This window comes from Pinus tabuliformis, chromosome 1_1, assembly GCF_031772625.1.
Source record: "Pinus tabuliformis cultivar Carrire ecotype Pingquan chromosome 1_1, CPIR1, whole genome shotgun sequence".
NCBI classification, from domain to species: domain Eukaryota; kingdom Viridiplantae; phylum Streptophyta; class Pinopsida; order Pinales; family Pinaceae; genus Pinus; species Pinus tabuliformis.
In genome coordinates, this window is record NC_142297.1 from 432,404,200 (window position 1) to 432,418,158 (window position 13,959).

Below are 13,959 nucleotides of genomic sequence, written 5' to 3' on the forward strand. Positions count from 1 at the left end.
AGCTTTGACAAGAGCAAGAGTCTGCTTCTCAATTATATTGTACCTCAAAGCTGCATCTCTAATAGTTCTGCTGAAGAATGCAATGGGCTTTTCTAGCTGATCTCTCTTTTGCATTAAAACTGCTGCCATGGTATGGTCAGATGCAAAGGAGAATAAAATGAAATCTTGTGTATAATCGGGACTAATCAAAACTGGGGCTGTAGATAAAGCATACTTTACCAAATTAAATGATTTCATAGCATCCTCCGTCCATTTTACCACGCTGTCCTTCTTTAACATATTAGTAATTTCTCTCAAATGCTCAGTTAGATTGGGTACAAATCTTCGTAGGAAATTCATCTTACCGTTAAATGCTTGTATCTCCTTCTTATTCCAGGGAAAATATATCTGTTGAATTGCTTCTACCCTTGAAGGATCAATGCGGATGCCTTCCTTTGAGATAATATGGCCAAGCAGCTTCCCCTCATCCATAGCAAAAGGGATTTTCTTCGGATTGAGCGATATCCCAAATTTCCTACATCGTTGAAACACAATCCTCAAATGGTGAAGATGCTCATCATCTAAATTTGAAAACACTCTCAAATCATCTAAATACACAACCAAAAATACATCCTTTTCATTGATAAAAGCGATGTCCATTGCACGCTGAAATGTGGCTCCAACATTTTTCAAACCAAATGGAATTTTAGCATAATGAAATGTTCCCCAAGGGGTGGTGAATGCAGTCTTATCTCTGTCATCTTCATGCACTAAAATTTGATTATACCCGGAATATCCATCAAGCAGTGACATGTGCAATGCTCCAACCACTCTCTAGAGGATATGATCCATCTTCAGCAGTGGGTAATTTTCCTTCAATGACACTTTATTCAGATTCCAGAAATCGATACACAATCTGATCTCTCCAGTCTTCTTTCTCACAGGAACAAGATTAGAAATCCAATCAGAAAATCTGATTGGGACAATTATACCAGCCTTGTATAATCTGTTTACCTCTTTTTCAATGGACGACAATGACTTGGGATTGATTCTTCTCAGCTTCTGTCGGAACGACTTCTGATTTGGCTTGATGGGAATAGTGTGCTGAATTATATCTTTGTTATACACCTTTAGATCTTAATAATCCCAAGCAAACACATCAACAAATTCAGATAACAATCTAACATATTTAGACTTTACCTCAGGGGACAATGTCTTTGACAATTTCATAGACTTGGGCTTCTCGGTTGTTCCAAGATTCACATCCTCGACACCTTTATCTGTTGGCACCAAGCTTGGCTTCCTAGCCACATCATCTTGATCAAAAAGTTCTTTTAACGGTATGAGACCTTTAGGAATGACATTGTTTTTCAGCTACAATATTTCTATCTGATTCACCTCAATTTCCAGTTCATCATCATCATAATCACAATCTATGGAAGTATCCTTGTAGTTTACTTCATTTTGCAAAAAATTATTGATCTCCTTATCATCCCAAAACACCTGCCAATACCTTAGATTGTTGAGAATAGCTGGGCGGTGCTTGACATGGATCTCAAATTTGTTGTTGGAATTCATCGGGATCTTCAAATTACTTACAGCAGTAGCAAGTGAATCTGCAATTACATTTTTTGCAGGAGGTATGCATGTCAAAGTATAATCTGGAAACATCCTTAAGATATCTAAAACTGCATTACAGTAGGTCCTCATCCGAGGATGTTTGGCTTGATATTCACCCTTAACTTGCTTGATTACCAGCTCTGGATCTCCATAGACTGATATCCTTTTTGCATTCAACTTTTTAAGGATTTTCAAACCTGCAATCAGCGCTTCATATTCGGCTTCATTTTTAGAATAGTCAACGGCCAATTTATATGAACAAATTCTAACATTACTAGGGACTTTATTTGGCTGGAAAACAGGGCTATGAATCCAAATCCCTATGCCGACACCATCATTACCCACAGCTCCGTCAAAATCCATGCTCCATAAGCCTGCTTCTTCTTCTAAGTGCTGAAATTTTGTTTCATCCTCTTTCTTACTTTGACTGAACTCTTCAATTTGTGTTGTTCATTACCTTTCTGCTGCTGACGAAATGTGGACTGCTAAGAGGTACTTGCAATCTTTTTTCTTTCTTGATCAAGGACTGCTCTGAAATTTTATGAAATCTCTGGCACATCTTATACTTCAACTAACTAACTATCAATATCATTCAAACCACTATCAGAATATAATACAAATGACTCTAAATCTGTATGTACAACATTAATTGGATGATTAAGTCGTTTCTCCTTGCTTGTGATCATGTACTTCATTTTCTTCTCCCTATACAATTTTCGCAATTGACCAAACACAAGAATGGTAGCATAGGAGAAATCTAGCTGTAAAGTTCCTTTCAGCGTTGCACCCCACGATCTGGAAAAAAGCATACCAAACTGTGGTGGAATGTCTGCGATAACCACATCCATGAGAACATTCTTTGCTAGAATTTGGTATAAAGACACCACCAAGTCTTTGATAAGATCAATACAACAAACTCTACTGGAATCAAAAGAATATTGGTCATGATACTTTCGAGTAATGTCAAGGTCCAGTTTCTCCATAATGGCTTTTGGCATCAGATTATGGGAAGCTTTGGAATCAAAGATGGCATTGTGGAGGACATACTCATGCAATCTAAGGCTTATATAGAATGGAGGAACTTCACTATCCTCAGACTGACCTTCTAAAGCAGGGACGAAGATGAGCTCAGGGTGATCCATCTTCTACATTGACCATATTAGATAAAGGATCTGTGTTCAAAATTTTGGGCACTTGGTGTTTATAACTACTGTTCTTCATCAATCCAGTTAAAGGAATTGAAACTTTTAATTTAGCAATCTCATTTTCTAAACTAAAATCTGAAACTTTATCTACCTCTTTGACTAGAGGGTCCTTCTTTTCGACCTTTTCCTTTACTGCACTTTGTTGATTGGTCTTCTCATTTGCAGATGATACTTTGCTGGAAGTTGGATCAGCAGGCTCCTTCCCTTTCTTCTGAATGTTTGAGGAGTCATTCTTAGGTTGCGCTTCCTTTCTCTTTTGAACTGGGCTAACTGGTACATCTCTGCTTCTCAATGAATATTGTTTCTGTTGTGCTGTCAATGCATTCATATATCCACGTTGATAATCATTTGACTCATCCTCCAAAACTGCTTCATTTGCCAATATATAATCTTCATTCTTTTGCACATTAGGGATCTCTGAATATTCTTCATCTTCCGTGAGATAGATAGGTAAACCATCAGCAGTAAAGAAATGATTTGCCTCCACTACCAGATCATCATCATCTTCACTCTCCATTCCATGTACATAGTTTTGCTGCAAAGGAGTTTTGACTTGTTGTTGTGATGACTGATCTTGTGCCTTCTGCTCCCTTTGTTTAATCCTGAACTGAGGTTGTTGTTGTCCTCTGAAGTTTGGATTTCTGATTGTGGTTTCAAGCTTGTCTGTAATTGTTAACCGATCGAACATCTTCTCAATTTTCTGGAGTATATTATCTGCCTTAACATCTGAGGAAGATGCTTCTTCCTTTATAGTCACCTTCTTTTCAGTTTTCATCCTTGCTCTTTTGGCCAACAGATTTGCCTCTACACTCATTGCGTTCTTCTGCATATCCTCAAGTGTGGTAGGATCTCTTTCTCTCAACTGATATGCCATATCGGCATTGAAGTCATCAGGAAATTTGATCAATGCTAACCCCATGGGTGGCTTAATGTCAGCTAGAATAGAATTGTAAACTGTAGTGAACCTTACGCAGTAATCTTGGACACTTTCACCTACATTCCTTTTTATGTTTTCATACTCAGATAGAATTTGGAGAGGATTTTTCTTTACCTCCCATCAGTCCAGGAATTGTCTATGAAGAACTGGAAAAGTATTGATAGATCCCGTTGGTAATGCTCTAAACCACTTTCAGACCTCGCCTCCAAAACTCTACACAAATAACCTCATGGACACATTTTCGGCATCTACCTCATGAAGATCAAAGAAGTCGTTCATCCTATCAACATGATGTTGCGTTGTGATACTTTGAGTGGCATCAAACATAGGTATTTTACTTTGGTAATTAGCGGGCATATCATCCAAATTCTGAGGCAAAACGAGAGGTGCATATTTGGCAGCCATGACTCGAGGCGGATTTGAAATTGGTGTTGGAGAAAGAGGAGGATTTATGACAACAAGAGTTGTTGATGTAGTAGAAGTAATGGGAATTTGAGGGGTAATGATAAGCTAATGAGGGAGGGAAGGTATAAACGGAGATGTCGAATGACTTACTGGAATATGGGGAATTGAGGATGAGGCAAAAGATGTTGAAGCCGAATCAGAGAGCTCAGGAATTCAATCAACAATGATGGATGACTGAGGAGAGTTTTGAAGATTTCAGTTAATTATCAAGTTGGCTCGTTGGATTTCAAGCTCTCTGGTGAATTCTTGGTTTGCAACTATATCCAGTAATTCACCATCAGATGTGGTTCTAAATAGGGAGAGACCAAAGTATTCGTCAATAGGAATATCTTCAAGGAACAACCACTCTACTGGGCATGAATGAGATCTAAAAACCGGTCTAGGACTTGATACACTTTCTTGTCTGAGTATCCGAGGGATAAGATTAGGATTTTCAAATACGGGAGGAGGATCAGGATTAGGATTGGACCTGGTGTATCTTCTTGAAGCCAGTGTGTTCAAAGTTCTCAAGAGTTTGATATTGCTTTACAACTTTCCACTTTTTAGCCTACTGAATTCTAAACTCTATCATCCAAAATTTCAGAACTTCTCAATTGTACTGGGGTGATTTGTCTTTCTTCCCCAGTATGGTCGCCACTATGTTAGAGCCTAGATCGACCTTAGGTTGAAGGAAGGCAATCCTAGGATAACCACAAACCAAGCTTAACCTGGTAGCTAGCCCTACCAGGTCGGGAGAGGGCTCTCTCCTTGTCAATCTCACTTGAGATGACTAAATTGAATATGGATTTTAGGCTAGGTATAGTAGCTCTAGGGTTTTTGGTTGATTTTGATGATTTTGTTGCTGGATCAAATGGGGCAGGCAGCTTTGGGTCTGGGAAACCAAGTCATAATTGCAGGGTGTTTTGTGGGGCGAGGTAGGTAGGTGTTTTGGCACTTGGAATTAAGTGATATGGTAGGTCTAATACTGGTGAGGAGATGAGGAGGGCATGCAAGGATCATGAGTCCTCTTCAGACAGCTGAAAACATCAAAAACTAAATGTATTCTCAAGGCATAGCACTGTTACCAATGTATTCCACCTATCTATCTTGATTTCATTTAGCTAAGAAGAATGAAGTAGATTTTGGCACATATAACACATGAGAAAAACTAATGATATAAGGAGAAACAATGCAAAAACACATTACCACAAGAATCCCACAAAAATAGCTGCAAATCTTGGTTTATTTCCCTGCCAAACTGTTGTAGAGATGTACAATGTAGCTCAAAACATCCACAAGAGTCCAACCTTTACAAATGAAGAAGAAAATACATTATATAGACATGAAAACCACCTATGCTAGCCATCAGGGGTCGAATCCAAGAGATAAGGGTTTTTTTCAACCATATCTAAACTAGGAACAGGGATATAGGCAGTGGAACAGCTTGCCTCTAAAACCATGGAAACTAATTCATTGACCCCCAAACCACTTCAAAATGATGAATCTACCCTCTAAGGTCATTTTACACTTACATTTACATAGCATAGCATCATTTACAATCATAAATTCATCCAAGATGAAAGAAAAAGTCAACTTGTAGGAAAACTAGGCGAAATTTGGATTTTTGAGCAAACTAGTTCTATACGTAGCGCCACCTGTCTTGTGCGTAGCACCACTTCTCAGCTGATTTTGGAGGTCTTTCCCTTAGCCAAATTGAGCCCAAGATAGCTCATTGGAAAGGCTTCCTGTCTAGTTTCTGGAACATCTTCAATTTTTTTTATTTGGAGGTCATTTGCCCCCTCAAAAGTGGAATCTCCCAAGGCTGCTTTTTGTGTGTCCAAAAAGAGGCAGAGAGGGAATTTTTTGATGGTTTTTTGACCTTTAAGTGACCAAGATTTATTCAAAAATGCTGAAACTTTCAGCAATTGATGTTCTCATCATGCTGAATTTGAATATGCAAACTATTTCTCCAAAAAGTCTCCTAGTCAAAAGCGTAGAGCCGGTTCATAAAAATAAAGGAGAAAAAGCCCAGGTGCGGAGCACAGCTCCTGTGCGTAGTGCCAAATTTTGGTGCATAGCACCAAGTAGTTTCCTCCAAGAACACAACAATTTCCTCCTTTTTCTCAATAACCCCTTAAAATCACGATTTTTTTTATGAACTTCAACTTTAACAATGAATTAACTTGAGAAAGAAATGACCTTTATATGGTTTGGGCACTTTTGATTTTTCACTCTCCAAAACCCACTTTATAATGTCTTTTGGCTTTCTCAAATAATCTGTTTTTTTGGATGCTTGACTTTTTGCTTAAAATAGGTGAACTAATATTTGATGATATTTTGCTTTTGCAGTGGCATGTATTTGGAAATATCAGCAGGCGACTAGGAGCAGCATGAGACTTATTAATTACATATGAGAAATGATGAAATTACAAACACAAAAAACAATGCTCTGTTTTCACCTCAAACTGGTTTTGAGGTGAAAAACTTATTAAATTTACAAATTATGATTTTAAAGCTTTCCTAATGATTATTGTCATCCTCATATGTCTGCTGACCCTTATTGGTCAATGGTTACTGAAAATTTGACATGGTGAAGCCCTAATACCTACTGAAACTGAAACCCTAAGACCTAAGACCTATTTGATGAAATAAACTAAAAATGAACCTGAACTTGAACCATTGACTGAATCACACATGGAAAGTGGTCAGCAAATATGAGTCATGAGGGGAAAAACTGAAATGTGCCTACCATCAGTTGATCCATGACCTAATGGAATGCAACTCATTGAGAATGGGACTCCTAATATGAATGCAAAAGAGTGAATTTTGATCACTGATGGCAGTGTGAAGACACTGACACTAACACATTCTAGTGTTGGTGGTCATCCTTAAACCACCGCCCTTTATACCAACATTTTAGAGAGCACACTCAGCCTAGTGCTGCCATGCATTTTTTGCACATTTTGTATTACAGCTCTCTTCTTGGACTCCCCTTCAGATTAAAGGGGGGAATGTTGGATACCTAATCCTATAAGGGTTAGTGTGGAAGCTGAATAGACTAAAGGAGTCCAAGAGACCTTGGGATGTGGAACCCAACGGTCAAACCATGTAATATAAATGTATATCATTTGTTAATAAAAAATGTACTCTCATTTTTTATCTTTCATACGTTTTCTGCCATGTGTGTGCTTAACAAGAACAACATTGATTATATGTGGAAATTAGATCTACTTGACATATGTAAATATCTATTATTAATACAAAACTTGTTGGTTTTTTCTTTGTTGAAAAAAAAAATCCGTAGGGAGGGAAAAGAAAAATAGAGTATTGAGATAGTCCATTTGACATACAAAAACTCAAAAGATAGCCTAAATGGCCTTTAAAGTGGACAATGGAACAACAAATCAATAAAGCAGAAGCATGGCATAAACTAAGCAAAAGGATTAGAATCTATGGTTGTAACCTAGATGGGGTAATTGTTTTCACCTAGAATGTCTCCAACCGAGGTTGGGATACCTAGGTGTTGTTCAATATACTCCATCTGTCAGTCCAATTCCTTCATATGAAAATGCATATGATCAAGTGAATGAAGGACATCTACCCAATTCTTGTGCAAGTCCAATAAGGTTCTGCCAAGGAGGAACTTCATGTGGCAATATAAATCAACTATGTAAATATATTGGTTGAAGTGTTCACGAGTGTGCCTAGTGTTTGGTACCCAATTTTCCATATTAGCAAGTTCCTCCATGTCCAAGAGTTGGGGCTTGTGAGAGGTACATTCCTCCTTAGCATGAATTAGTTTCTCTTGGATGGGTCCTGTTGTGGTTTCATGAAAACGAGCAAAAATTTCCTCTAGGCGGTGGTGCATCTGTGTGTGGCCCTGATGGGACCAATATTGATAGTAGGTCACTCCCCTATAGACACAAACACGTTGATGAGGGATAAAGGAGGGGTTAAAAAGGAGAAGAAAGTAGAGGGCTAGGGGAGGGAAGACAAGAGCTATAGAAAGTTGGGGGGAAGCCACGTAGTAGGGACATGACGAATAGAGATAATGTAACAAGAGCTACAGTGAATGGGGGCTGCCAACAATGTCCAAGGTATACGGGAAGGGAGTTGGTTGAAGAGAAGTAGAGCATAAACAATAAAGTCAACCAGAGACGTAGACTGTAGAAATTCCAATGTAGATTCAAACTGTTAATTGTAATTTACTAAAACAATAGACTTGAATCTACTCTACTCATCAATGAAAATAATTAATTGTTTGAGAAATCACAACATAAACATGAGACAAGATTCAATCACATATGCTCATAGATTTACCTAAGGGGAAACTTGCTGCTCAAAACCCCTTCCTATCTGTGTATTGCATTAGATCAAAAAAATAGAGAAGATTTACAATGCTTGCTCAAGCCTGAGAAACCTTTGCACTAGTACAATCTATCTCACTACCTCACATGTTGACTCTAGCCAATACTTAGCCAATTTTGTTTCCTGCCAAATAGAGACCTCATTACTCATTGAACAACACAAGGAAATAGAGACCTATTTCCTTGTGTTGTTCAATGAGTAATGAGGTCTCTATTTAATAGGAATTGTCCTCCATTGGATTGCACAGTTCCTTTAGGCTCTTCCTCTAACTGCATGCACCATCTGTACAATTCAGATAATTATAACACTGATAGTACACTGCCCTTGAACTCCAATCTCAACTGGGTAAATCTCAAATCTGACATGCATGAGTTATTTATGGCTAAATTATCAGTTAACTAGTTGAACACATGAAGCCACACCCCACTGTCTGACATCCTACTAGTTCCTCCATCAGTTGGAACTAGTTTAACTAACTTTAACTTAGTTAAACTGAATTAATTAATTACAACTGTTACACTAAAATTTGTCACCATGACTATTTGCAGTCAGTATGGCTCCATCAATAACCATACTGTCCTCCTTGGCAAGTCTTATACCTCCGCTCCTCATGTCAAACTCCAAAAAAGAGAGAAAGCCTTTAAAAAAATCAATATAACTCTGGTTCCGCACTTTCTCTTACTCTTACCTGCGTGCACGCACCTCAAGTACATAATACTTGCGTACTTGTACGCTCTGTCTGTAAAGGGGTGGGCGCGTACCCCTGTAAAAGTCAAAAGGCGCAAGTTTTACTTCAAAAAACTTACTTGCGATCGATTCTAGAGCATTCTAGAAGATGGTTTGACATGGATTGAGCACCTCCAGATGGTTCATGCATCCCAATGAAAGAGGAACTTATCCCATGAAGAGGGGAGCTATCCCTTTGAAATAGGGGCTTATCCCATTGATGGTGGACCTGTTTAACTTCCTCCAAGGCATTATAAATACAGGCATTGGGCCAGAGGCAAGGGAGGTTGAAAGCTGAACATTCCTAAGGGTAGATGCTGCTGAAATTAGGACTCCCTTATAGAGCTTGAGAGGAGAGATCCCAATCCTTTCTTAGCTTCATTTGGAAGTGGGTGAGCTGATCAAAGTAGAGGAGAACTCTTGCTGGACCCTGGGAGGGACCTGCACAACACCAAGGCACTGGTTGTAAGGTTTCTTTTGTTTCCAATTAATATAATTAAGTTCATTTTTCTCAACAAGTTGTTATATATAATTTGTTTCATAAACTCCTTGGTTTTTATGATGAATATGTTTTATTATATGAATTATTCAGGTGCTATGTAATCGTCTGCTTGTTAGTGAATGCAGGCTTTGAAGAGAAGGAGCTCATCTGGATCGAAGAGGCTTGGCTGCTACAAACAACGTTGGACTAGAGGTAAGCCTTAAACACCTGGTTGCTTTTATTTTAAATGCATATTTAGGGAAAGATAGTGCTTGATTGTTTTGTTTGTCACTAGAAACACCTTAATTTCTAGGGAGGTCGGTTTTTCCGCAAAATTGACTCTTTCCGCATGACAAAATGGCGACTCCGCTGGGGATCCATGGATTTGATTGATTTCTCTTTTGATTGATACTTTGATTTGAGAAACGTTGATTTGTTTCTGTTTTTGACTTGATGATTGTGGGATTGGGTGAATTTAGTTAATTTTGAGTTAGTTTTCATTTTTCATAGTTTTGGGAGAGGTACGCACCCTCTGAGTTAAGCACAGTGCGTACCTATACGCACTTTTGCTTTGTGCACAGAGCGTGGACGCACCTGTGTAAACAGGTTGCCTGCGTACCCTGTCAAAAATTTGAAAAATTTTAAATTTTTCTCTTTTTTATCAGTTGAGAATTTGTTTATAGGTTTTAGCCATTGCCCAGACCTGCTTGTTCCTTGTCAAAAACTTTCCTTGGTTAATTTCATTGGCATTCCTGCTTTAAGCTTTTATCAATTGGGTGCGTTGAGACTCTTTTTTGAGAAATTCTTAATTTGATTTCCTTTGGTCATTACTTGGAGGTTTGTCTCAGTCTTTTCACAATTTTGCATCTTTTGTGTATGAGTGTTAATCGCCTTTGAGTGTTTTTATGTTTTGATCTTTGGAACTCTCACCCAATTTTCTCGACTTGCACTTGTTTGGTTCTTAGATTACATTAGAATCATCTTGTGTTTGAGAATTCTCTTGCATAGATCACATTTGCATAATTAGAATTCTCAGGTTCAGAATATGAATGAAAAATGTGCATAGATTACATTTGCATACTTTTCAAGTGAATTATGCATAGATTACAATTGCATAGTTTACATTCTGAAAAATCAATCGTAGATTTAGATCAGTTTTCTTTGATCTGAATTTACATAATAATAATAATAAAAAAAAAGGGTTTTGAAATTGATTTGCATTAGTTTTTCTTGATGAAATTAGTGCATTAGAGAATTTGTTATATTTTCTCTTAGTGATCAATTTCTTGCATTGTTGGAAGTGAATGGAAACTCTCTCCTTACTTTAGTTAGGATTCATCGAATTGAAAATATTACATTATCATATTCGATTGCATTCAGTTTTGAGTCGGGTCATAACACCATTGGTTTCGTATCCATTTACCCATTTGAGTAATAACAGCCTTAATAACACAGTGCTTAATTAAAATTTATCTAGTAATTTTTACATTTTTAGGGCTCTTTCCACCAATCTAGCTTAGGCTAGTGTCTTGGAATAGGTTTTAGTTAACTCTCCAAGACAGTAAAACAAACAAGTAGCTGTATCTTGCGGTAGGAAGAAATCCAATTGTTGCATTTATGCTCTGGGAAAGCTCCTCTTAAAGGAGAAGCACGAGATCGTGTCCGAACCAGTGTGGGAATCAATCCTTCCTCATTGGGAATGACGCCAGATATTCACGTATTAAAAATGGTAAACCTCGGATTAACCATTGTCGAGGAGCCTGGGGTCACTTGTTGGTAAACCTTGGATTATGTCAAGGAGCCTTCAAGGGGATTGAGCTTGCTACTCTGCCCTTGTGTGCGTATCGGATCGTAGACTGTTCCCCCAGGTGTATTTGTCTCAGTTGGTAACCTTAGTGGCCATATTCTTTAGGACTCTTCCTAAGGTGACAGTGGTGAGAAGATCCCACTGTCCCTAGAGCAGACGTCGGCTAGACTCACTTGGATTTTCTGGGGGGTTCTCTTCACTCGAGACGGTTTAGTGGAGAAACTTGTGCCAGTCTATTCATTAAGCAGGTTGCCGGGGTAACTGTTCCAACCGCCATTTCTGTACTGAATTATGCGACGTTGGATTTCATCACCAACTAGTGTTTGCGGTTCGGAAAGCTACTGTTTGTGTGTGGTTTGACTCCTAGATTTGATAGCGCGTGTTAATTTGTTTGTTTTTACTTTTAGAGACCATAGGTGTGAATTGTGAATTTTAATTGTTAGGTGTGAATTGTGAATTGTTAATTGTTAATAAAATTCACTTAAGTTGAATATAATGGCAACTGTTCCCGAATTTACCAACCTAGGAACCCCTCTTAACGAGGATCCTAGTACTTTTCCTTTCTTTGGAAATGTTGGTCCTCCTTATATGGCTACTTTGTCATTACCTGGATTTACAATAGGTTTACCGATATGGTTATTTTCAACTTCGTTGGCCCCAAATACTCCAATTGTTCCACCTCAACCGAATGCTTCACCTCAACAGAGTTCACCATCTCAACATCACCAACCCTCTGTTGACCCTTTACCTTCTTCACCTAATTTTTCTTACTCCATTTCTTCCTCTTCGCTTGGTAAAAGCCTTGATGCTAGTAACCAGGTAGCTAAGAAGAAGAAGAAAGGGAAGAAGAAGAAGAAGAAGAAGAAGAAGCAAGATAAGAAAGAAGTCAACCAACCAACCATGGCTGTAAGTGTTAGTTGTGTTGAGGAAACCTCCAACATGCATCGTAAACCCAAATACCCTTGCAGGCTTTGTAAGGGTGACCACTTCCTTATCAATTGTCCTGGTATTCCAAAGGTCTTGGAAGTATGGTCAGAAAAATCTCATCAACTTTCCATTGATCCATCAACCAGTGATAGTTAGGTTCCTAGGAAAAAGGGTAAAGTTAGGTTTCCTTGTAAGTTATGCAAAGGGAGTCATCAAACTCACATTTGCCCTCACATGGATGAAGCCTCAAAATTGTTGGAAAACCTTACTTTTCCACAGCAAGAATTTCCAACTGGTTACCGTAAACTTTCTCCCAACCTACCATCAACTGACGGAGTGATTGATCTAATTTCAAGTACAGTTGATCACACTCTTCCATTGGAGAGTGAAACTCATGTCACTCAGGTTGATGATCCATTAGTTGATCAAGTGGTCGATTCAATTTCACATTCGGTCGATCACACTCTCCCTTTCGAGAGTGAACTTCATACCGCTCATGTTCTTCTTGTTACATCAGATTCTTCTATGCCGGGGGGCATTTCACCTGTTTCTATGGAACCCCCTCCAAGTATTAAGGTCTTTTCCTTTGATTGGAATAGACTGACAGAACCTCGTCTTCCTTCCTCCATCCCTTTCCAAATCATTGTCAAGGCTGGTGGTAGGGACATGCATCACACACAGGTAGATGAAGGTGCTTCTGTTAGTATTTTATCCTCAACTGCTTAGAAAGCTTTGGGTTCCCCTCAGCTTGCGCCTATTACGCAGAATCTGAAATCTTTTAACAGAACCATTAGTGAACCTTTAGGGATCCTTCCTAATTTTTCCATTACCTTGGAAGGTAAAACTGTCTGTATTGATCTTATGGTAGTTCGAGGTCCCTTGGATTTCAATTTACTCCTTGGGCGAGACTATGTTTATGCAATGAAAGATGTCGTATCGACACTCTTTGGCGTGATGTCTTTCCCTCACAATGGAAATATTGTGACTGTAGACCAGCTTTCGTTCCCTAGTATTGTTTCAACTACCAACAATATGACACCCCTAAATGTTCCTGATGCTAAAGCGGTATCTACCCCGCCACGGGTTAATTATGTGGCAACTGGTCCCATGTTTTCAGTTACTGATGTAAGTGAGCCTCCCACTGTTTGCTCATCTTCCTTTGATTTAGATCCAGTAATTGACATGGAAAACTCTATGGGATTACTTGAACACGATGTTCTTATCCCTTTTGAGTCCCTTGACATGTGTTCCTTCCAAAGAACTATTCTTCCTTCTGATCAGGACCTTTTGGAAGCCATGATCAAGGTGTGTCCATTGACATGTCTTTCTCCCAGTTGGAAGCCATGATCAGAGAAGCGAGGATAGTTCCTTTTCCTGTGCCAACCTCATTAAAAAATGAAACAGGTGTCGCAAGGATAGTTTTTTCCTGTATCAACTTCATTAAAAAATGAAACAGGCTGCCATG